The sequence below is a fragment of the Pan troglodytes genome, chromosome 17, assembly GCF_028858775.2.
Source record: "Pan troglodytes isolate AG18354 chromosome 17, NHGRI_mPanTro3-v2.0_pri, whole genome shotgun sequence".
Taxonomy (NCBI): Eukaryota; Metazoa; Chordata; class Mammalia; order Primates; family Hominidae; genus Pan; species Pan troglodytes.
In genome coordinates, this window is record NC_072415.2 from 89,705,321 (window position 1) to 89,731,235 (window position 25,915).

The following is a 25,915-nucleotide window of genomic DNA, read 5'->3' on the forward strand; positions in this document are numbered from 1 at the left end:
AGCAAAAATTAGAATTTTGGAAAACTTGTATCCATCACTGTGAGCTTCCCAGTCAGCACTTCAAGACTTTTCCAAGGAAGTTGGTGGTGATATTCGCAAATGTGACTTTTGATATTAAATAAAGAAACACGTCAACATTTGGAAGCTCCACATGACTCGGTGAACTGACCTTTTCCAGATGACTGTTGCAGGATGCTACGAAGCCACGCCGGGTGAGAACCCACCCAAAGCGTGTGATCGCCGCACGTCACAGCCTGGCTGAGCGCAGAGCGCATGCACCGTGGTCTCAGGTTCCACAGCAGCTCACCTTGAGGAAACCGTCACCTACCACGTGTTGCATAACCCCAAGAAAGACGATGACTCACCATGTGTTGCCTAACCCCAAGAAAGACGACGCGCAATGATCCAAAAAGGCTGGTAAATAATCCTCTGTCCCAACTCAATGTCTGTGTGTGGCCAGGTTTTCTTCTCAATTTCAACCAGAGCAACAGTATCACAGCAGTTCAAATCAGAGACCAGTGAAAGGGGTTTGCAAAATGTAAGATAATGCCATTCTTTTTACTAAAAATATTACTAAAACTTTATCCTATATGTTAACACTTAATGGGTTTATTATTGCTGTTTTTAAATGGATCAGAAAAGGATGAAATGGTTGCTTTGCAGCAATGTGGATGGAAGTGGTGCCCATTCTCTTAAGTGGAACAGAAAGACAAACGCTGCATGTTCTTACTCATAAGTGGAGCTGAATCACGTGTGGACACGGAGTGTGGAATGACAGGCCGTAGAGTCCGGGAGGGAGTGGGGGGTGGGGGAGAAAGTACTTAACGGGTACAGCACACCTTATTGGGGTTCCCTAAAAGCCGTGGCTTCACCACTGTGCAATGTATGCCTGTAACAAAATTACACTTGTGCCCCATAAATTTACATAAATCTAAAATGTATAAGTAAATTTTGAAATGTAAACATAAATGAAGCCATAAGTATTTTTAAATGTCTCAGCTCTAATTGCTAATACGGTATACATATATATGTATATATGTGTATATATGCATATATGTATATACATACATATGTATATATGTGTATATATGCATATATGTATATACATACATATGTATATATGTGTATATATGCATATATGTATATACATACATATGTATATATGTGTATATATGCATATATGTATATACATACATATGTATATATTATATACATATGTATACATACATATTTATATATTTATACATATGTATTTATATATATTTATACATATGTATTTATATATTTATACATATGTATTTATATATATTTATACATATGTATTTATATATACATATACATGTGTATATATTTATATATACATGTGTTTATACATGTGTATATATACATACGTATGTGTATATTTATATATATATGTTTTTTGTTTTTGTTTTGTTTTGGTTTTTGAGATGGAGTCTCGCTCTGTCGCCCAGGCTGGAGTGCAGTGGTGCGATCTCAGCTCACTGCAAGCTCCACCTCCCGGGTTCACGCCATTCTCCTGCCTCAGCCTCCCGAGTAGCTGGGACTACAGGCACCTGCCACCACGCCCGGCTATTTTTTTGTATTTTCAGTAGAGACGGGGTTTCACCGTGTTAGCCAGGAAGGTCTCGATCTCCTGACCTCGTGATCCGCCCGCCTCGGCCTCCCAAAGTGCTGGGATTACAGGCGTGAGCCACCGCGCCCAGCCGCTAATACGGTATATTTTGAAGGTTATAATGCACAAAAACAAAAGCTCTGAGAGTCTTCAATAATTTTCAAAGTGTAAAAATGTCCCAAGACTAAAACGCTTAAGACCCACCGGCGACTACAGCTTGGCACACGCTGGGGTTTCTGCCCATCTGTTGACACAGCCGAGGCCGCCCTGCGCCCACTCCGAGCTCCCGGGCCCTGCGTGTCTTCCCACGTGGAGGCCGCCGGGGCCCGGGCTGGGGACTCGGCCCCGTCTAGATTCTGTCCCGGCCTCTGGGCATCGCCTCTCGAGAGCCGGACCCCTCGATCGCCCGCGGCCCCTCTCAGCTCCCCCAGCACAATCCGATCCGCGCGCGGCCCTGTCCAGGCCCTTCGCGATTTGGCCGCTTCTCCCCACGTCCGGCCGTAGCTGGGAACACAGGGACCGGGGCCCCCGGGAAAGGGAGACGACGCCCCAGGAATGACGGCGCTGAGTCCCTGCGGCGGGACAGGCTCTGAGCGTCTGTTTCATGGGATTGGAAAGAAAAGAACGTTTGACTTTCCCTGAACACCGGCTGCCTGTGACTCACGGACCTGAGGCCCTGGGAGGAGCCGCGGCCCCAGGATCCCCCGGAGAAGCCTTTCGGGGCCGCGGCCGGCAGCCCCGGCCGCCCCCAGCCCCCGCAACCTCCCCCCGTGGCCCCGAGAAGCCGGAGACCCTCCCCGCGGGACACGCGCCCCCCACTCAGAGCTCCCCAAGCTCCCTGGAGAGGAGGAATCCGCCGTCAACTGGTCCCGGGACCCCGCCCTCCCCGGGACCCCGCCCTCCCCGGGACCCCGCCCCCCCCGGGACCCCGCCCCCCCCGGGACCCCGCCCCCCCCGGGACCGCGCCCTCCCCGGGACCCCGCCCCCCCGGGACCGCGCCCTCCCCGGGACCGCGCCCTCCCCGGGACCCCGCCCTCCCCGGGACCGCGCCCTCCCCGGGACCCCGCCCCCCCGGGACCGCGCCCTCCCCGGGACCGCGCCCTCCCCGGGACCGCGCCCTCCCCGGGACCCCGCCCCCCCGGGACCCCGCCCCCCCGGGACCCCGCCCCCCGGGACCCCGCTGCTGCATCTGCCTCTCCAGGCCCGGCCATTCCCCCGGGGTCCCGGCCCGGTCTGTCCCCCACAGAACGTTCTCCCCCAGGCCAGGCCCAGGCTCCCCACAAGCACCCCGCGACCCCTGACCCCACGGTCTGCCCTCGCCCGGGGCCGCAGCATGGGGGGGATTGGGGGGTCCCGCGGGGGTTGCTTGGCCGTGCCCGGAATCGGCCTCAAGGTCCCCCTGCGCCTCCCCGGTCGGCAGGACTCACGCGCTCCCCCGGAACCCCCGACCCCACGCGGACAAGCAGCTTCCTAGAGGCCTCAGGAAGCCCCGCCGGAGGGTGTCAGCTCCAGCTCTGAGCAGGTCCCGCAAACGCCCCAGCGTGTTCCCACCGGTGACCCCGACACCCCAACACCCCGCACCGCCCTCAGCAGCCGCGCCTTGGCCAGCGGGTGCCCCGGTGCCTGCGGCCTCTGACATAGAAAACGAGGAAGGAGGCCGGCGCGGTGGCTCACGCCTGTCATCCCAGCACTTTCGGAGGCCGAGGCGGACGGATCATTTGAGGTCAGGAGTTCAAGACCAGCCTGGCCAAGATGGTGAAACCCCATCTCTACTAAAAATACGAAAATTAGCCGGGCGTGGTGGCGGATGCCTGTAATCCCAGCTACTCGGGAGGCTGGGTTGAGGAGCCTCCCGGGCAGGTGCTGCCCCCAGCGCTCCGGGCCATGGGCCTGCGTGCCTGACGGGGACTCGGTGAAAAACAGCTGCGAACACGAGGCCTAGAACCAGCTGCACAGCGACGCCGTCGACACTGGAACCAACGCAAAGGGCCTGGCAGCTGCCCTAGCGCCAACTCCAGCTGGCCTCGGTCATCACGCACTCCTGGGGGGGTCCTGCCACGTCTGTCTACATGCTAACAGGACAACAGCAGACACTGTGTGAAATCAGTCAGTGTGAGCACACTGTTTACATGCTAACAGGATCACAGCAGACACTGTGTGAAATCAGTCAGTGTGAGCACACTGTTTACATGCTAACAGGACGACAGCAGACACTGTGTGAAATCAGTGTGAGCACACTGTTTACATGCTAACAGGATGACAGCAGACACTGTGTGAAATCAGTCAGTGTGAGCACACTGTATACATGCTAACAGGATCACAGCAGATACTCTCAGAAATCAGTCAGTGTGAGCACACTGTTTACATGCTAACAGGACGACAGCAGACACTGTGTGAAATCAGTGTGAGCACACTGTTTACATGCTAACAGGATGACAGCAGACACTGTGTGAAATCAGTCAGTGTGAGCACACTGTATACATGCTAACAGGATCACAGCAGATACTCTCAGAAATCAGTCAGTGTGAGCACACTGTTTACATGCTAACAGGATCACAGCAGACACTGTGAAATCAGTCAGTGCGAGCACACTGTTTACATGCTAACAGGATCACAGCAGACACTGTGTGAAATCAGTCAGTGCGAGCACACTGTTTACATGCTAACAGGACGACAGCAGACACTGTGTGAAATCAGTCAGTGTGAGCACACTGTTTACATGCTAACAGGATCACAGCAGACACCGTGAAATCAGTCAATGTGAGCACACTGTTTACATGCTAACAGGACGACAGCAGACACTGTGTGAAATCAGTGTAAGCACACTGTTTACATGCTAACAGGATCACAACAGACACTGTGTGAAATCAGTCAGTGCGAGCACACTGTTTACATGCTAACAGGATCACAGCAGACACTGTGTGAAATCAGTCAGTGTGAGCACACTGTTTACATGCTAACAGGATCACAGCAGACACTGTGTGAAATCAGTCAGTGTGAGCACACCGTTTACATGCTAACAGGATGACAGCAGACACTGTGTGAAATCAGTGTGAGCACACTGTTTACATGCTAACAGGATCACAGCAGACACTGTGAATTCAGTCAGTGCGAGCACACTGTTTACATGCTAACAGGACGACAGCAGACACTGTGTGAAATCAGTCAGTGCGAGCACACTGTATACATGCTAACAGGACAACAGCAGACACTGTGTGAAATCAGTCAGTGCGAGCACACTGTTTACATGCTAACAGGATCACAGCAGACACTGTGTGAAATCAGTCAGTGTGAGCACACTGTATACATGCTAACAGGATCACAGCAGACACTGTGTGAAATCAGTCAGTGCGAGCACACTGTTTACATGCTAACAGGATCACAGCAGACACTGTGTGAAATCAGTGTGAGCACACTGTTTACATGCTAACAGGATCACAGCAGACACTGTGAAATCAGTCAGTGCGAGCACACTGTTTACATGCTAACAGGATCACAGCAGACACTGTGTGAAATCAGTCAGTGCGAGCACACTGTATACATGCTAACAGGATCACAGCAGACACTGTGTGAAATCAGTCAGTGCGAGCACACTGTTTACATGCTAACAGGATGACAGCAGACACTGTGTGAAATCAGTCAGTGTGAGCACACTGTATACATGCTAACAGGATCACAGCAGACACTGTGTGAAATCAGTCAGTGTGAGCACACTGTATACATGCTAACAGGATCACAGCAGACACTGTGTGAAATCAGTCAGTGCGAGCACACTGTTTACATGCTAACAGGACGACAGCAGACACTGTGTGAAATCAGTGTGAGCACACTGTTTACATGCCAACAGGATGACAGAAGACACTGTGTGAAATCAGTCAGTGTGAGCACACTGTTTACATGCTAACAGGATCACAGCAGACACTGTGTGAAATCAGTCAGTGCGAGCACACTGTTTACATGCTAACAGGACGACAGCAGACACTGTGTGAAATCAGTGTGAGCACACTGTTTACATGCTAACAGGATGACAGAAGACACTGTGTGAAATCAGTCAGTGTGAGCACACTGTTTACATGCTAACAGGATCACAGCAGACACTGTGTGAAATCAGTCAGTGCGAGCACACTGTTTACATGCTAACAGGACGACAGCAGACACTGTGTGAAATCAGTGTGAGCACACTGTTTACATGCTAACAGGATGACAGAAGACACTGTGTGAAATCAGTCAGTGTGAGCACACTGTATACATGCTAACAGGATCACAGCAGATACTCTCAGAAATCAGTCAGTGTGAGCACACTGTTTACATGCTAACAGGATCACAGCAGACACTGTGTGAAATCAGTGTGAGCACACTGTATACATGCTAACAGGACGACAGCAGACACTGTGTGAAATCAGTGTGAGCACACTGTTTACATGCTAACAGGATCACAGCAGATACTCTCAGAAATCAGTCAGTGTGAGCACACTGTTTACATGCTAACAGGATCACAGCAGACACTGTGTGAAATCAGTCAGTGTGAGCACACTGTTTACATGCTAACAGGACGACAGCAGACACTGTGTGAAATCAGTGTGAGCACACTGTTTACATGCTAACAGGATCACAGCAGACACTGTGAAATCAGTCAGTGTGAGCACACTGTTTACATGCTAACAGGATCACAGCAGATACTCTCAGAAATCAGTCAGTGTGAGCACACTGTTTACATGCTAACAGGACGACAGCAGACACTATGTGAAATCAGTCAGTGTGAGCACACTGTTTACATGCTAACAGGACGACAGCAGACACTGTGTGAAATCAGTGTGAGCACACTGTTTACATGCTAACAGGATCACAGCAGACACTGTGTGAAATCAGTCAGTGCGAGCACACTGTTTACATGCTAACAGGATCACAGCAGACACTGTGTGAAATCAGTCAGTGTGAGCACACTGTTTACATGCTAACAGGACGACAGCAGACACTGTGTGAAATCAGTGTGAGCACACTGTTTACATGCTAACAGGATCACAGCAGACACTGTGAAATCAGTCAGTGTGAGCACACTGTTTACATGCTAACAGGATCACAGCAGATACTCTCAGAAATCAGTCAGTGTGAGCACACTGTTTACATGCTAACAGGACGACAGCAGACACTATGTGAAATCAGTCAGTGTGAGCACACCGTTTACATGCTAACAGGACGACAGCAGACACTGTGTGAAATCAGTGTGAGCACACTGTTTACATGCTAACAGGATCACAGCAGACACTGTGTGAAATCAGTCAGTGCGAGCACACTGTTTACATGCTAACAGGACGACAGCAGACACTGTGTGAAATCAGTGTGAGCACACTGTTTACATGCTAACAGGATCACAGCAGACACTGTGAAATCAGTCAGTGCGAGCACACTGTTTACATGCTAACAGGACGACAGCAGACACTGTGTGAAATCAGTGTGAGCACACTGTTTACATGCTAACAGGATCACAGCAGACACTGTGTGAAATCAGTCAGTGCGAGCACACTGTTTACATGCTAACAGGACGACAGCAGACACTGTGTGAAATCAGTGTGAGCACACTGTTTACATGCTAACAGGATCACAGCAGACACTGTGTGAAATCAGTCAGTGCGAGCACACTGTTTACATGCTAACAGGATCACAGCAGACACTGTGTGAAATCAGTCAGTGCGAGCACACTGTATACATGCTAACAGGATCACAGCAGACACTGTGTGAAATCAGTCAGTGCGAGCACACGGTATACATGCTAACAGGATCACAGCAGACACTGTGTGAAATCAGTCAGTGTGAGCACACTGTTTACATGCTAACAGGACGACAGCAGACACTGTGTGAAATCAGTGTGAGCACACTGTGTACATGCTAACAGGATCACAGCAGACACTGTGTGAAATCAGTCAGTGCAAGCACACTGTTTACATGCTAACAGGGCGACAGCAGACACTGTGTGAAATCAGTCAGTGCGAGCACACTGTTTACATGCTAACAGGATCACAGTAGACACTGTGTGAAATCAGTCAGTGTGAGCACACTGTATACATGCTAACAGGACGACAGCAGACACTGTGTGAAATCAGTGTGAGCACACTGTTTACATGCTAACAGGATCACAGCAGATACTCTCAGAAATCAGTCAGTGTGAGCACACTGTTTACATGCTAACAGGATCACAGCAGACACTGTGTGAAATCAGTCAGTGCGAGCACACTGTTTACATGCTAACAGGATCACAGCAGACACTGTGTGAAATCAGTGTGAGCACACTGTTTACATGCTAACAGGATCACAGTAGACACTGTGTGAAATCAGTCAGTGCGAGCACACTGTTTACATGCTAACAGGATCACAGTAGACACTGTGTGAAATCAGTCAGTGCGAGCACACTGTTTACATGCTAACAGGATCACAGTAGACACTGTGTGAAATCAGTCAGTGCGAGCACACTGTTTACATGCTAACAGGATCACAGCAGACACTGTGAAATCAGTCAGTGTGAGCACACTGTTTACATGCTAACAGGATCACAGCAGATACTCTCAGAAATCAGTCAGTGTGAGCACACTGTTTACATGCTAACAGGACGACAGCAGACACTATGTGAAATCAGTCAGTGTGAGCACACTGTTTACATGCTAACAGGACGACAGCAGACACTGTGTGAAATCAGTGTGAGCACACTGTTTACATGCTAACAGGATCACAGCAGACACTGTGTGAAATCAGTCAGTGCGAGCACACTGTTTACATGCTAACAGGATCACAGTAGACACTGTGTGAAATCAGTCAGTGCGAGCACACTGTTTACATGCTAACAGGATCACAGTAGACACTGTGTGAAATCAGTCAGTGCGAGCACACTGTTTACATGCTAACAGGACGACAGCAGACACTGTGTGAAATCAGTCAGTGCGAGCACACTGTTTACATGCTAACAGGATCACAGCAGACACTGTGTGAAATCAGTCAGTGTGAGCACACTGTTTACATGCTAACAGGAGGACAGCAGACACTGTGTGAAATCAGTCAGTGCGAGCACACTGTTTACATGCTAACAGGACGACAGCAGACACTGTGTGAAATCAGTCAGTGCGAGCACACTGTTTACATGCTAACAGGACGACAGCAGACACTGTGTGAAATCAGTCAGTGTGAGCACACTGTTTACATGCTAACAGGATCACAGCAGACACTGTGAAATCAGTCAGTGCGAGCACACTGTTTACATGCTAACAGGATGACAGCAGACACTGTGTGAAATCAGTCAGTGCGAGCACACTGTTTACATGCTAACAGGACGACAGCAGACACTGTGTGAAATCAGTCAGTGTGAGCACACTGTTTACATGCTAACAGGATGACAGCAGACACTGTGTGAAATCAGTCAGTGCGAGCACACTGTTTGCGTGCTAGCAGGATGACAGCAGACACTGTGTGAAATCAGTCAGTGCGAGCACACTGTTTACATGCTAACAGGATCACAGCAGACACTGTGTGAAATCAGTGTGAGCACACTGTTTACATGCTAACAGGATCACAGCAGACACTGTGTGAAATCAGTCAGTGCGAGCACACTGTTTACATGCTAACAGGATGACAGCAGACACTGTGTGAAATCAGTGTGAGCACACTGTTTACATGCTAACAGGATCACAGCAGACACTGTGTGAAATCAGTGTGAGCACACTGTTTACATGCTAACAGGATCACAGCAGACACTGTGTGAAATCAGTCAGTGTGAGCACACTGTTTACATGCTAACAGGATCACAGCAGACACTGTGTGAAATCAGTCAGTGCGAGCACACTGTTTACATGCTAACAGGATCACAGCAGACACTGTGTGAAATCAGTCAGTGCGAGCACACTGTTTACATGCTAACAGGATGACAGCAGACACTGTGTGAAATCAGTCAGTGCGAGCACACTGTTTACATGCTAACAGGATCACAGCAGACACTGTGTGAAATCAGTCAGTGCGAGCACACTGTTTACATGCTAACAGGATCACAGTAGACACTGTGTGAAATCAGTGTGAGCACACTGTTTACATGCTAACAGGATCACAGCAGACACTGTGTGAAATCAGTGTGAGCACACTGTTTACATGCTAACAGGATCACAGCAGACACTGTGTGAAATCAGTCAGTGTGAGCACACTGTTTACATGCTAACAGGATCACAGCAGACACTGTGTGAAATCAGTCAGTGTGAGCACACTGTTTACATGCTAACAGGATCACAGCAGACACTGTGTGAAATCAGTCAGTGCGAGCACACTGTTTACATGCTAACAGGATCACAGTAGACACTGTGTGAAATCAGTCAGTGCGAGCACACTGTTTACATGCTAACAGGATCACAGTAGACACTGTGTGAAATCAGTCAGTGCGAGCACACTGTTTACATGCTAACAGGACGACAGCAGACACTGTGTGAAATCAGTCAGTGCGAGCACACTGTTTACATGCTAACAGGATCACAGCAGACACTGTGTGAAATCAGTCAGTGTGAGCACACTGTTTACATGCTAACAGGAGGACAGCAGACACTGTGTGAAATCAGTCAGTGCGAGCACACTGTTTACATGCTAACAGGACGACAGCAGACACTGTGTGAAATCAGTCAGTGCGAGCACACTGTTTACATGCTAACAGGACGACAGCAGACACTGTGTGAAATCAGTCAGTGTGAGCACACTGTTTACATGCTAACAGGATCACAGCAGACACTGTGAAATCAGTCAGTGCGAGCACACTGTTTACATGCTAACAGGATGACAGCAGACACTGTGTGAAATCAGTCAGTGCGAGCACACTGTTTACATGCTAACAGGACGACAGCAGACACTGTGTGAAATCAGTCAGTGTGAGCACACTGTTTACATGCTAACAGGATGACAGCAGACACTGTGTGAAATCAGTCAGTGCGAGCACACTGTTTACATGCTAACAGGATGACAGCAGACACTGTGTGAAATCAGTCAGTGTGAGCACACCGTTTACATGCTAACAGGATCACAGCAGACACTGTGTGAAATCAGTCAGTGCGAGCACACTGTATACATGCTAACAGGATCACAGCAGACACTGTGTGAAATCAGTCAGTGCGAGCACACTGTTTACATGCTAACAGGATGACAGCAGACACTGTGTGAAATCAGTGTGAGCACACTGTTTACATGCTAACAGGATCACAGCAGACACTGTGTGAAATCAGTCAGTGCGAGCACACTGTTTACATGCTAACAGGATGACAGCAGACACTGTGTGAAATCAGTGTGAGCACACTGTTTACATGCTAACAGGATCACAGCAGACACTGTGTGAAATCAGTGTGAGCACACTGTTTACATGCTAACAGGATCACAGCAGACACTGTGTGAAATCAGTCAGTGTGAGCACACTGTTTACATGCTAACAGGATCACAGCAGACACTGTGTGAAATCAGTCAGTGCGAGCACACTGTTTACATGCTAACAGGATCACAGCAGACACTGTGTGAAATCAGTCAGTGCGAGCACACTGTTTACATGCTAACAGGATGACAGCAGACACTGTGTGAAATCAGTCAGTGCGAGCACACTGTTTACATGCTAACAGGATCACAGCAGACACTGTGTGAAATCAGTCAGTGCGAGCACACTGTTTACATGCTAACAGGATCACAGTAGACACTGTGTGAAATCAGTGTGAGCACACTGTTTACATGCTAACAGGATCACAGCAGACACTGTGTGAAATCAGTGTGAGCACACTGTTTACATGCTAACAGGATCACAGCAGACACTGTGTGAAATCAGTCAGTGTGAGCACACTGTTTACATGCTAACAGGATCACAGCAGACACTGTGTGAAATCAGTCAGTGTGAGCACACTGTTTACATGCTAACAGGATCACAGCAGACACTGTGTGAAATCAGTCAGTGCGAGCACACTGTTTACATGCTAACAGGATCACAGCAGACACTGTGTGAAATCAGTCAGTGCGAGCACACTGTTTACATGCTAACAGGATCACAGCAGACACTGTGTGAAATCAGTCAGTGCGAGCACACTGTTTACATGCTAACAGGACGACAGCAGACACTGTGTGAAATCAGTCAGTGTGAGCACACTGTATACATGCTAACAGGATCACAGCAGATACTCTCAGAAATCAGTCAGTGCGAGCACACTGTTTACATGCTAACAGGATCACAGCAGACACTGTGTGAAATCAGTCAGTGCGAGCACACTGTTTACATGCTAACAGGATCACAGTAGACACTGTGTGAAATCAGTCAGTGCGAGCACACTGTTTACATGCTAACAGGATCACAGTAGACACTGTGTGAAATCAGTCAGTGTGAGCACACTGTTTACATGCTAACAGGACGACAGCAGACACTGTGTGAAATCAGTCAGTGTGAGCACACTGTATACATGCTAACAGGATCACAGCAGATACTCTCAGAAATCAGTCAGTGCGAGCACACTGTTTACATGCTAACAGGATGACAGCAGACACTGTGTGAAATCAGTCAGTGCGAGCACACTGTTTACATGCTAACAGGATCACAGTAGACACTGTGTGAAATCAGTCAGTGCGAGCACACTGTATACATGCTAACAGGATCACAGCAGATACTCTCAGAAATCAGTCAGTGCGAGCACACTGTTTACATGCTAACAGGACGACAGCAGACACTGTGTGAAATCAGTGTGAGCACACTGTTTACATGCTAACAGGATGACAGAAGACACTGTGTGAAATCAGTCAGTGTGAGCACACTGTTTAGAAACACAGATGCAGACAGCTGGAGCGTGTGTGGAGGTGGGCAGGGAGACTGCGGCTTTTCTTAACAAGTGTTACAGTCCTATTTAAGCTTGTATGTTATTTTGGTAAACACTTGAAATAACTGTTAGAAAGGAAACCTACAAATCTGAGCACAGCAATCCCGTTAAAACCTTTTGGTCTTTCCCATCGCCGGGACGCCAGGTCCACGCTCCTGCAGCCATCACTGCAAGGTTGTCTCTTGCTAAATCCGCACCCCAAGTGTCCTGAGCCTGCAGCTGGCTCCGCAGTGAGTTGTGATTTTCTCTAAACACACGTACCCTGAATGAGTGAACAATCTGAGAGACGTGGGTACCTTTGCTGAGTACTAAAGCCAAGGTTGATTTGAAAGTTAGGCTGCTACAACCTGGCCAACACGGTGAAACCCCGTCTTTACTAAAAATACAAAAAATTAGCTGGGCGTGGTGGCGGGTGCCTGTAATCCCAGCTACTCGGGAGGCTGAGGCAGGAGAATTGCTTGAACCCGGGAGGCGGAGGTTGCAGTGAGCCGAGATCGCGCCATTGCACTGTAGCCTGGGTGAAAGAGCAAGACTCCGTCTCAAAAACAAAAAAATAATAAAGAAAAGAAAAAAAAAAAAGAAAGTTAGGCTCATTGATTCCCATCAGCCTTTGACAGTGGAAGGGAGGTCATTAAGGGCTGACTGGAGAAGAGTGATTTCCTCAATGGGTTGAAATAAATAATTTATTGCTGACTCTTGTCAACATCAGCCAGTCCTGCTCACCACGCCCATCCCCTCCTCTGAGGGCAAATTCCAATGGGGACTTTAGGATGGCGGCACCGGGGAGACCAGGACACCGGGGACATCAGTTCTGCAGGCGAAGCACACCTGGAAGCACAGGGCTGGCCTCCCCGGCTGACCTCTGATCCCGGGGTCATCTGAGGCCCGTGTCCACCCCGCCATCCTGCTGCCACACACAGGGGTCAAGCGTGTTCCTCACAAGTGTGGCCTGGTTTAGGATCATGGTGATAAAGGGCTCCGTGTCACCGAGTAGGAAGGACAGAGGGTAAACCAGTGTTCAGCTCAGTGCCCCCATTAGCCTCCAACGGAGACGTCACAGCGGCACGGGATCCATGTGGATCCATGTCATGTGGAAAATCCTATCTGGAGCAATACAGTGAGTGGGAATGTAACTGGGCACCCCTGCTCCAGCTGCCAGCAAGATCCTGCATACCTAGCAATTGACAAGACCTGCGCCTTCCCTGGAGATGATTTCAGGAGACTTTGCAGGTGCAACTGTATCTATCAGTAGCATGTAATCAGATGAAAAGTCCCAAATCCACCTGTAATTTTCACGAAAATAATAGGCAGGAATGAGAAGCCACAGGATGCCTCACTAGTGGGCTCATGGATCCTCTGCCCAGCTCCCGCAGCCAGCAGGCAAATGCCCTCATGCTGATACTCGTTGTTAGTTAAATTTTCATTGCTTTCAGAGCAATTGCTTAGTTTTCATTGCTTAGAGAGGCCCAATTTAAGAAAGTTTCATATCCCCACATCTAAGTGAACAGAACAAAGAAATTGAAGAAATTTTAAATCTCTTTTTGAAAGATACCTCTACATATAAATTTAGACAGACTTTCTATTAAGCAAAAGTTGGTAACCAAAATTTGCATTAAAAAAACTTTAAACTTCACAATTTATGTTTAGTATTTACGAGTGAAGAAACTCTGCAACCTATGACCTCACAGCACTCCAGTCACCTAACAAGGCAGAGAAGCAGAGAATAGACTCTCAGTTCTCCTGCACTTGTCCCGGTGTCATAGCTACAACCGAGAGCCTGAATAGACTGTGGGTTTCCACTCACACATGGCCAGACACCGTCCAAGACTCCGCAGAAACAGGCAAGCCCAGGCTCGTCTACTGCAATGAATCCAGCGTTGGTTTGGCATGAAGACCCCATCCTTTCAATGTAATTTATTAAAGGTCATTTTCTTCTACCGCAATGAATCCAGCGTTGGTTTGGTGTGAAGACCCCACCCATTCAATGTAATTTATTAAAGGTCATTTTCTTCTACCGCGATGAATCCAGCATTGGTTTGGTGTGAAGACCCCACCCTTTCAATGTAACTTATTAAAGGTCATTTTCTTCTACCGCGACGAATCCAGCGTTGGTTTGGTGTGAAGACCCCACCCTTTCAATGTAACTTATTAAAGGTCATTTTCTTCTACCGCGACGAACCCAGCGTTGGTTTGGTGTGAAGACCCCACCCTTTCAATGTAACTTATTAAAGGTCATTTTCTTCTACCGCGACGAACCCAGCGTTGGTTTGGTGTGAAGACCCCACCCTTTCAATGTAATTTATTAAAGGTCATTTTCTTCTACCGCGACGAATCCAGCGTTGGTTTGGTGTGAAGACCCCACCCTTTCAATGTAATTTATTAAAGGTCATTTTCTTCCACCGCGACGAACCCAGCGTTGGTTTGGTGTGAAGACCCCACCCTTTCAATGTAATTTATTAAAGGTCATTTTCTTCCACCGCGACGAACCCAGCGTTGCTTTGGTGTGAAGACCCCACCCTTTCAATGTAATTTATTAAAGGTCATTTTCTTCTACCGCGATGAATCCAGCGTTGCTTTGGTGTGAAGACCCCACCCTTTCAATGTAATTTATTAAAGGTCATTTTCTTCTACCGCGATGAACCCAGCGTTGGTTTGGTGTGAAGACCCCACCCTTTCAATGTAATTTATTAAAGGTCATTTTCTTCTACCGCGATGAACCCAGCGTTGGTTTGGTGTGAAGACCCCACCCTTTCAATGTAATTTATTAAAGGTCATTTTCTTCTACCGCGATGAACCCAGCGTTGGTTTGGTGTGAAGACCCCATCCTTTCAATGTAATTTATTAAAGGTCATTTTCTTCTACTGCGATGAACCCAGCGTTGGTTTGGTGTGAAGACCCCACCCTTTCAATGTAAGTTATTAAAAGTCATTTTCTTCAGGGGTCCCTTCCTCCAACTTTAAATCTGGAAAACTAGAAAAGGTAAGACACAGACACCAACACTTTGACAATAGCAAATAGCTCTGGACAGCCTGAGGTCGGACGTAAGGAGGGAGAGGAATTAAAAAAAAAAAAAGATGAAGCAGAGATGCAGAGAGGTAGAGGCTCCTCCTGCAGACATGGGGCCGAGGTATATACAGTAGGTAATAGAGAGGCTCCTGCAGACACTGGGCCAAGGTGTATATAGTAGGTAATAGAGGGGCTCCTGCACACATGGGGCCGGGGTGTATACAGTAGGTAATAGAGGGGCTCCTGCAGATGTGGGGCTGAGGTGTATATAGTAGGTAATAGAGGGGCTCCTGCAGACACCGGGCTGAGGTGTATACAGTAGGTAATAGAGAGGCTCCTGCAGACACAGGGCTGAGGTGTATACAGTAGGTAATAGAGGGGCTCCTGCAGACACGGGGCTGAGGTGTATACAGTAGGTAATAGAGGGGCTCCTGCAGACACGGGGCTGAGGTGTATACAGTAGGTAATAGAGGGGCTCCAGCAGACACGGGGCTGAGGTGTATACAGTAGGTAATAGGCTCCTGCAGACACGGGGCTGAGGTGTATACAGTAGGTAATAGAGGGGCTCCTGCAGATGTGGGGCTGAGGTGTATATAGTAGGTAATAGAGGGGCTCCTGCAGACACCGGGCTGAGGTGTATACAGTAGGTAATAGAGAGGCTCCTGCAGACACAGGGCTGAGGTGTATACAGTAGGTAATAGAGGGGCTCCTGCAGACATGGGGCTGAGGTGTATACAGTAGGTAATAGGCTCCTGCAGACACTGGGCCAAGGTGTATACAGTAGGTAATAGGCTCCAGCAGACACGGGGCTGAGGTGTATACAGTAGGTAATAGAGGGGCTCCTGTAGACACTGAGCCAAGGTGTATACAGTAGGTAATAGGCTCCTGCAGACACTGGGCCAAGGTGTATACAGTAGGTAATAGGCTCCAGCAGACACGGGGCTGAGGTGTATACAGTAGGTAATAGAGGGGCTCCTGTAGACACTGAGCCAAGGTGTATACAGTAGGTAATAGAGAGGCTCCTGCAGACACGGGGCTGAGCTGTGTACAGTAGGTAATAGAGAGGCTCCTGCAGACACAGGGCTGAGGTGTGTACAGTAGGTAATAGAGGGGCTCCTGCAGACATGGGGCTGAGGTGTATACAGTAGGTAATAGGCTCCTGCAGACACTGGGCCGAGGTGTATACAGTAGGTAATAGGCTCCTGCAGACACTGGGCCAAGGTGTATACAGTAGGTAATAGGCTCCAGCAGACACGGGGCCGAGGTGTATACAGTAGGTAATAAAGGGGCTCCTGCAGACACGGGGCTGAGGTGTATACAGTAGGTAATAGAGAGGCTCCTGCAGACACTGGGCCAAGGTGTATACAGTAGGTAATAGAGGGGCTCCTGCAGACACGGGGCCAAGATGTATGCAGTAGGTAATAGGCTCCTGCAGACACAGGGCCGAGGTGTATACAGTGGGAAGCAGGAACTGCAGGACACCCTGGGGCTGATGACAGTCATTGGGCCACATTTCAGGGCCAGATTTTCTGGGATTTTTGGGGAGGATGAGCCACATGCCTGGCTTTATGGATTTAGTCCATGGAATTTGCAACATGATTTTCCACAAGTCATTGGCCCTGCCGTTTAGACGGAAGGTATTGATAAGTAATACATTATTTATAAGCTCCGCTCAAAGGTATTTTCACATCTTTCTAGTCCTGGTGGAGACATTGATTTTCCCTGAATATATGAACAGTGCTTAGATTTAACCCGGCTCCACGCTTTGTGCCCTGGTGAAGCTGGCCGCTGCCACAGCTCCAGGGTGTCACTCTGCACATGGTCTTCCCCACCTTCAATGGTCACTTGGGGCTGGAGATGTGGCCTAACACTAGCCCAGTCTGACTCGCCTCCAGGCTCTGGCTTCTGGCACCTGGACAAGGAGACCCTCACTTTCCTGGTCCCAAGGCACTGTCAGAAACCACTTTGTGGTGTCAGGAAGAACCAGTCTCAGGATAATGCAGAACAGGGAGATTAAAACAAGACCACATGGTTGGTGACATCACTGAGCTGCTGGGTCAAACCATCGCTGAAGCCTTCTCTTCTGGATGTCAGCTACAGAAGCCAATAGACCCCCTTTGTTACATTATTATTTAAGTGAGTTTGAATTGTCAGCAATCTGACTGATACAGCTCAGTGAAAGTTGAAAGTTATAGTGTAATTTCCTAACACCTTGAAAATCCTGCCTAGGCTAAAGGAAGCACTGAATGGTGTCTTCTAAGGGAAGTCCTGCTGTATGGCTTGTAAAGATCGGCTATTCGCAGGTTCCCGCGAGGAGGAATTTCACTGACGCCACTGTTGCGGCACTTATTTTTCTGTGCATAAAGACTGCTAATTTAGGACTTTATATCCGCCACAGAAAAGTCAATTTTATGAGACTGGTTCCTTTTTAAAGCCTACCTCTCTGCAGTAAGAGACTATTTAATAATGACAACAACAATATGCTTGTGAGAGCAAACGAGGGTTGCAGCTCCAATTCAAGAGGCCAACCATGGCTAGTCTTGAAGATTTTCACTCATTAGCTTTTTAAGGAGCTGTTAACTGCAAACGTGGGACTCAGAGCTTTGGGGACTTTCCGTGTTGAGTGTTCCGCCAGCAGTGCTTGCATGTCTCAGCAGCACAGAGCTATTTCTGGGGAAAGCAGAAATAATAAACTCACTGAAAATACCCATGATTGATCCAAGCTTCCTCTTTCAAAGAAAAACCGGAAGTTCCTCCTTCCGTATTCTTGTGGAAAGCTTTGCAGGTGCAGGGCCATGCGGCCGGGGAGACTGGGGAGCAGCCCTCCTGCCGCTGACGGGTCAGGCCGGCTCCGTGAGTGATTAATTCCCAGGTCACATTTCTGTCGACAGCTGGGAGACGATGATTAAAACTTGAGTGTGTTTATTCCTTTGCATTGGAACTTGAAAACATCAATTTTTATTTCTTGGATAAGTAATAAGAAAAGTAAAACAAGATGAAAGAAAGGAGAGTTTGTGCTACGGACACAGTCAAAGACGTAGAAAGGCACAGTCCTGGAAGGAGTGTGGGAGCAGCCTGAGAGCAGACGGACGGAAAGAGCCACAGTGGAGGCAGCCCAGAGACACCTGGAGATTAGGGGCACGTGGCCCAGGCCACATTTCAAACCACGGGCAAGAGAATGGCTGCTTCGATCCCTGGAATAGAGACCATTTTGGAAAGTTAATTTGGAAGCCTGTAAGATGCAAATTCCAAGCAGATTAAAGTTTGTAGTGATGGGGTTTTCTGTAGACAGACTTTTTCTAGATGTCCAAAGAGCTGATCGGGCACGGGGCTCCTGATCCGCCTGCCAGGCTCCACGGGAAGAGCCTCAAGGTCCCATTCGGTGCTGAGGCCGAGCCACACTTGCCTCTGGGGGGGCTCATCGCCGGCTGCATCTGCAGGCTGCTCTTGCAACGCCCTCACTACAAAATGCAAAGAAGACCCACTCCATGTCCTGTCCAGCTGCCTCCGTGTCTGGAAAGGGGCCTGTCCACTTCATGTCTCAGTGACAGGGGCCTGCCCCTGACAACACAGCGGCCCGCATGCCACTGAGGAAAAGCTTCAGCAAGAACAGAGACACGTACAGGGTGCTGCCCAGAGGGGCACTTGGCTCCTGCAGGAAGGGCTGGTGGGACGGCTGCCGGGGCGTTTTGGAACATAAGCCACTCTGCGTGCGTCTCACACAAGCAATTTCTGCTGCAGCAAAGCGCAGCCCTTCTCCAAGCAGGGCAACGCCGGCCACCCTCCTCCCTGCCACTCAGGCCCCGGCTCTCAGCACAGCCACACACGCTGCAAACTCGTGGGTGACATTTCCCCTTGCTTCAAACCTCCATCCCACTTTCTGGTTTTATTTTATTTTATGCATTTTATTCTATGTGATCTATTTGCAATCTGTTCTGGAACTAGGCCAGATTTTAATCAATTAACAAATCGGCTGCTTTAGAGTCTGGCAACCCCAACTTACCAGAGTCATTTCCAGGTGGATAAAGCCCCCAGGTACAGGGATTTGGGGAGAGATTTTGCAACGTTCTGTAGAAGTAATGTTTTTTACACTAACTTGTTAATTGCAGAAGATCAGCACAGAATCTGAAACAGATCAATAGGAACCAGAGAACGCCCACACTGCAGCTGCTGCCCCCAGCCCACGCCACTGCCGTGGGGCAGAGCCGCTGTCTGAGCGTTCAGTCTAACCAATCTCGCTTCCTCCAGAGCTCTCCACCCACCTCCAGAATCTGCACCGAGAGCAGCCTGTGTTTAAGGACTCTGATGGACAGACGGCGGGGTGGACGTCCCACCCTCACGACGGAGGCCGCCGGACACATCACCGGGCCACTGCGCCCAGCTGGCCCTGCAGAGGTGCTGCAGGAACTCAGGCACGCCTGATTTGAGAGCAGCAAGCACAGAGACGCCCGTTTGTCACATCCAAATAAGCAGGTGTCAGTCTTCCTGACCGACTCCCAAATCAGGGCTGGAGCCTGCTCTCTTCAGCTTGAAGTGAGTCAGCCCGGGGCTAGCGAGCAAGCTGGGGTTCAAGTGAGGTAACACTGGCCTGGCCCGCCGAGGAGGAAGGGCTCACGCTTCAGGAGCAGAGGGGCCCGACCAGTCACTCCCCAGGAACAGGGCTGCAGGCGAGGAGTGGGCAGAGTGGGGAGAAGAAGCACAGGCGAGCCCCGAGCCAGGTCCACGAGGGGAGGCACAGCTCCCCCAGGTTTCTACACAGCCACCCGGTGTCGAAAGGGCTGGGGAACCAACGTCTACAGGGATGGCTCCCACGGGCAAGCCCCCAGCCTCAAGAGTGGGCTGCGAGGTGACATGGACAGGGCTGCGAGCCGGTACGGGCTGCGTCCACCACTCTGCTGGGGTGGAGGAAGGTCGATCAGGATCTGGAATTCTCACAGGTGAGGCACAGGCATTGGGCGCATATCTGCCTGCTCCTGGAGAACGTGGTTGGAGGCCGAGGGCGTCCTGGCTGTAGTGGGGCTGCGCTGTGTCCTCCCTGCACGCTCACCGTGTCTCAGACCGTGGCGCTCCCTGCAATGAGTCCTGCCCAAGGCGCAGGCGGGGCGCTTTCATGGGGCCTGATATGGGGCTCTGTGATTCCAAGGCAGCACGGCTGGGTGGAAAATCGCAGTGAGAAGGTCATCGAGGTGTTTTCCACGCTAGAAGCACCCTCAACTCAAGTTAAACACACAAATCCACCACCCTGTCTCCAACAACCCTGGAGAGCAACTGGGCTCCACTGACCTTAGTGCCACTGGAGGGCTTGTGTAGATGAACCCACATGGGCAGAGGTGCCCAGCGCCCGCCGGGTGTAGATGAACCCACATGGGCAGAGCTGCCCAGCGCCCGCCGGGTGTAGATGAACCCACATGGGCAGAGCTGCCCAGCGCCCGTCGGGTATAGATGAACCCACATGGGCAGAGCTGCCCAGCGCCCGCCGGGTGTAGATGAACCCACATGGGCAGAGCTGCCCAGCGCCCACCGGGTGTAGATGAACCCACATGGGCAGAGCTGCCCAGCGCCCGCCGGGTGTAGATGAACCCACATGGGCAGAGCTGCCCAGCGCCCGCCGGGGGTCCTTGCTGACAGGACTCCTGGGTGTTGTGGGGGTGAAAGGCACGAGTAAGTGTGTCTGAAGCAGCAGGGAAGGCGTCACAGAAGAGGTGACAGCCCCGGGGACACTTCAGGCCCAGGGAACCTGGGGAGGCAAGGGAGGAGGCATTTGGGCCAAGGGAACTTTCCAGAACCCGGTGAGGGTGAGGGCAGACCCTGTTGTTTTCATCCGTCATCTGGGTCAGGTGTTGTAAAGATGCTCTTAGAACCAGCTCTGCTGGGTGACGACGCAGAGAAAACACGGTTACTTCTGTTCTCTCCTGAGCTTCAAGTACAGTAAAGAGATTTTGTAAAACAAAAAGCAGCTCACACAAGGGGAACGAGGCAGAGACGCCTGCAAAGTGGAGGGACCTGGGGCCAGCATCTCTGTGGACCCCAGAAACGACTCTGACACAGCAGTGGGGACAGGGCACCCTGATTTAGATCCCGAACCCCAAAGCCCCCGGGACTGCGGGCCGAGGATGATGCCGGGGGTAGGGCTGGAGGTGGAGAGGGGCCTGTGCAGGCTAAGGACCCTTCCCTGCCCCTGCCTCCTGGGGCCACCTCCCCTTCCTGTCTCGTCTCTACAGAGACTGAAGCGACCCCTGGGCCTGGGCAGCCATGAGCTCTGGAGGGAGTCCCTCTGCCCCAACGCCAGGCCAGCCTCCTTCCCCGCGCGCTCCCAAGCAGGACAGCCTCTCCTCCAGGGAATCCGACCTGCTGAAAAGGAAGCCCCAGAATACAAGCAGACACACAGATCTGTCGAAACACCCGGGCAAACTCTCCAGCGTGAAATAAACACAAAGCAAAATCATGTGGAAGTGAACGGAAGCCACACGGGGAGAAGAGCGTAGCGTCGCAGATGGTCACCCTGGAGGGGCATCACCGTCATGAGCTGTGGACAGAACCCACACTCTCCACAGGGAGCACAGACAGACCCACGATCCCCACAACGGAACCATCACAGAAAAGAAGGAAATTGGCAAAAGGGCCGAGGTGTGAAGGTGCCGGGAATTGGAGCCTGAAGACAAAGATCAAAGCTGGGATGGAAGGAGAGGCTGGAGGACCAGTCGAGGCCACCTTGCAGGGATCGGCATTCCGGAGTGGGGAGCAGATAGGACAGAAAGGGAGAAACCACAACCAGCAGCACAAGGACAGCCTTGCGGGATGAAGGACACAGGTCCTCGCTCAGGAAGAACTGGTGGCCACACGGCACGGGGGACCACACCCGGGCAGCAACTCCGTAGAAGGGGAGGGTCCTGCACCTTCCAGAGACCAAGAGGGGCCCAGAGAACGATGTCCGGCATGTCAAGGGCACCTCGGGGAGCCCAGACGAGGGCATGATCCCAGCCTCCCAGACACGTCGCCCCCACCAGACTGACCATCGAGTGCAGGGAAGCCCCAGGCAGGGGCCACAACAGAGGGACCCCTAGAGCAAGGGGCCTGTCAGCATCACTCCTGTGGGACAGGATCCGGACACCTCTCCAGAACAAAGTGAGTTAGTCGTGGGAGAGACATCACCAGGAAGCCAAAATTAACAAGCGCCCAAGATAAGACAACTTAAGAGGAGACTGAGACACTTGGGGTTCCATTGGTATATACACAGAAAATAAAGTTGATGGAAAAAGCTAATTATTAATTTCAGGAAAACAGAAAACTGCAAGAAAAGCCATCATCGTTTGTGACGGGCTCAGTGGTGCTGCTGTGTGTGTTCATCGCAGTCCTGGCTGATCAATATTTGCTCTCCACATTGTCAGTGGAAAGGTGGTGGGGACGGGAGGCGTGGGAAGGGAGCTGATCTATTGTGGGAGGTGACAGACAATGCCCCAGATTAACCTGCCCAGAGGTAGCAATAGCAGCTAGTTACACAGAGACTGGAGGTGAATGCTGAGAAAATCAGTTTAGAAATTTGGGAATGAATGCTCTGGAAAGATGAAAAGTGAGGTACAGGGTTAGGGACTGCTGTTTGCAGAACAAGCCTCAATAAAAATAAAAATAAACACATCCAAGTACAAACTGACCCTGAAAAGGACCAGCCTCCAACAGAGAAAGACGGGTTTCCTGATGGCAGCAGCCCCCGAGGCGAGAGTCCCAGCAAGGGCTATTGTTCGTTGTTCGGGAAACTTCGCCCGAAATTGGTACGCCCATTATTATTTTTGCATGTGTCTCCTAGGGAAGAGAAGAGGCTGGTTGGGTTGTAGAAACCCAGTCTATGAATTTCAAGTCTTCATCACCCCTGAGGTCTTTTCAGGAAGAGCACCATGTTGGTGATGTTGCATCTCTGAGAGCCTCCTCCTGCTATTGGCGCCGTGTTAGGGAGCCGGAAGGAGGCTGAGAGGTTCTGAAAATGAAACCAGAATGCTGTCCAGGCTGACACGGGCACCTGGTGAGCAGAGGGACTGTCCATGAATCTGCATCCCACATGAGACGCACGTGCAAACTGGAACTGATGCCTGCTCACAGCCTAATTACACTCGCGGCGTCAGCGTTCTGGGCAGGCCGTTCACACTGAAACTCGGTCGGCACTGGCGCTGGGCCGGGTCCTGGCCATCGACCACTCCATTCTACAGCGGCTCCTTCAGGGAGTCGCAACAACACTTGCTGATTATGGGCCTCAGTTTCCCCTTGTACAAGGCGAGGCCAGTGCCTTAGCCTCACAGAAAATAAAAAGTGTCCTAGAAGCAGAGGGAAGTGTGGCTTAAAACCCATCAAAACCACAGCGAGGGCCTGAGATCCCGTCTCCTGACGGCACCGCAGCCTCACAGTACTGGCTGTGAGTCACAGACCTTATTCCAGGCAAGCTGGGAACTCCAGCTGGGTCTGGGTTATTATTTCTTGCCAGTGATTTTTCAGAGAGGTTTGTATCCGCGGGGAACCATCAGTCACGTAGTTGCTGTGTGCGTGTGTGTGTACCTGCGTGCGTGTCTGGGCCTGTGTGTGTGCCCTGTGCATGTGTGTGCTTGTGTGTGCGTCTGCACCTGTGCTCGGTGCCTGCGGTGCAATGAATGATGGCGGTGGGGCTGCGTGTGTGTCTGTGTGTGTGTCCGTGCATGTGTGTGTGTGCGTCTGCACCTGTGCTCAGTGGGATGAACGATGGAGGTGGGGCTGCGCGTGTGCGTGTGTGTCTGTGTGTGTGTGCGTGTGTCTGTATGTGTGTGTGCGTGTGTATATGTGTGTGTGCGTCTGCACCTGTGCTCGGTGGGATGAATGATGGTGGCGGGGCTGCGTCTGTGCGTGTCTGTATGTGTGTGTGTCTGTGTGTGCGTCTGCACCTGTGCTCAGTGCCTGCGGTGCAATGAATGATGGTGGGGCTGTGTGTGTGTGTGTCTGTATGTGTGTGTGTGTGTCTGCACCTGTGCTCGGTGGGATGAACGATGGTGGGGCTGCGCGTGTGTCTGTGTGTGTATGTGTGTGCGTGTGTGCGTGTGTCTGTATGTGTGTGCGTGTGTGCGTGTGTCTGTGTGCGTGTGTCTGTATGTGTGTGCGTGTGTGTGTGTGTGTGCGTGTGCATCCGCACCTGTGCTCAGTGGGATGAACGATGGTGGTGGGGCTGCGTGTGTGTGCATGTGTCTGTATGTGTGCGTGTGTGTGTCTGTATGTGTGTGCGTGTGTGTCTGTGTGTGCGTGTGTCTGTGTGTGTCTGTATGTGTGTGCGCGTGTGTGTATATGTGTGTGCGTGTGCATCCGCACCTGTGCTCGGTGGGATGAACGATGGTGGTGGGGCTGCGTGTGTGTGCATGTGTCTGTATGTGTGTGCGTGTGTGTCTGTGTGTGCGTGTGTCTGTATGTGTGTGTCTGTATGTGTGTGTGTATGTGTGTGTGCGTGTGTGTATATGTGTGTGCGTGTGCATCCGCACCTGTGCTCGGTGGGATGAACGATGGTGGTGGGGCTGCGTGTGTGTGCATGTGTCTGTATGTGTGTGCGTGTGTGTCTGTGTGTGCGTGTGTCTGTATGTGTGTGTGCGTGTGTCTGTGTGTGTGTCTGTATGTGTGTGTGCGTGTGTGTATATGTGTGTGCGTGTGCATCTGCACCTGTGCTCGGTGGGATGAACGATGGTGGTGGGGCTGCGTGTGTGTGCATGTGTCTGTATGTGTGTGCATGTGTGTCTGTGTGTGCGTGTCTGTATGTGTGTGTCTGTATGTGTGTGTGTCTGTATGTGTGTGTGCGTGTGTGTATATGTGTGTGCGTGTGCATCTGCATCTGTGCTCGGTGGGATGAATGATGGTGGTGGGGCTACGTGTGTGCATGTGTCTGTATGTGTGTGCGTGTGTCTGTGTGTGTGCATGTGTCCGTATGTGTGCGTGTCTGTGTGTGTGCGTGTGTGTGTGTGTGTGCATCCACACCTGTGCTCGGTGGGATGAACGATGGTGGTGGGGCTGCGTGTCCTCCTACCATTGGCTCCGATGGTTGGAGCCAATCTGGCCAGGCCGGTCCATGCATTCTTTCTTTTAAGGATTCCCTTAGGTAAAGCCTCTGCTTGTGAGTTTTCATGCAAGACAACGTTGAGTTAAAGTCATTTTAGGAAAAAAAAGAAAAAACTTGTTTTGAATGATGTCCATGCCCTTCAAAACTGAACACAAAATTAATAAATAACTGAGTACCCAGAATGGCAGCCTGTCTCGGAGTGGTAATAAGGTCAACTGCAAACCACACGGCCTGGTGCCCTACATGCACTGGGCGGCTGAGCCCTGCTCCAGGGCCTGTAGGGCCTGGGAGGTGTCGGATGTGGCTTGCTGGCTGCAGGGCCTGGTCTGTGGCTGAGAGACCGTGGCGGCCTGTGGACAGGTG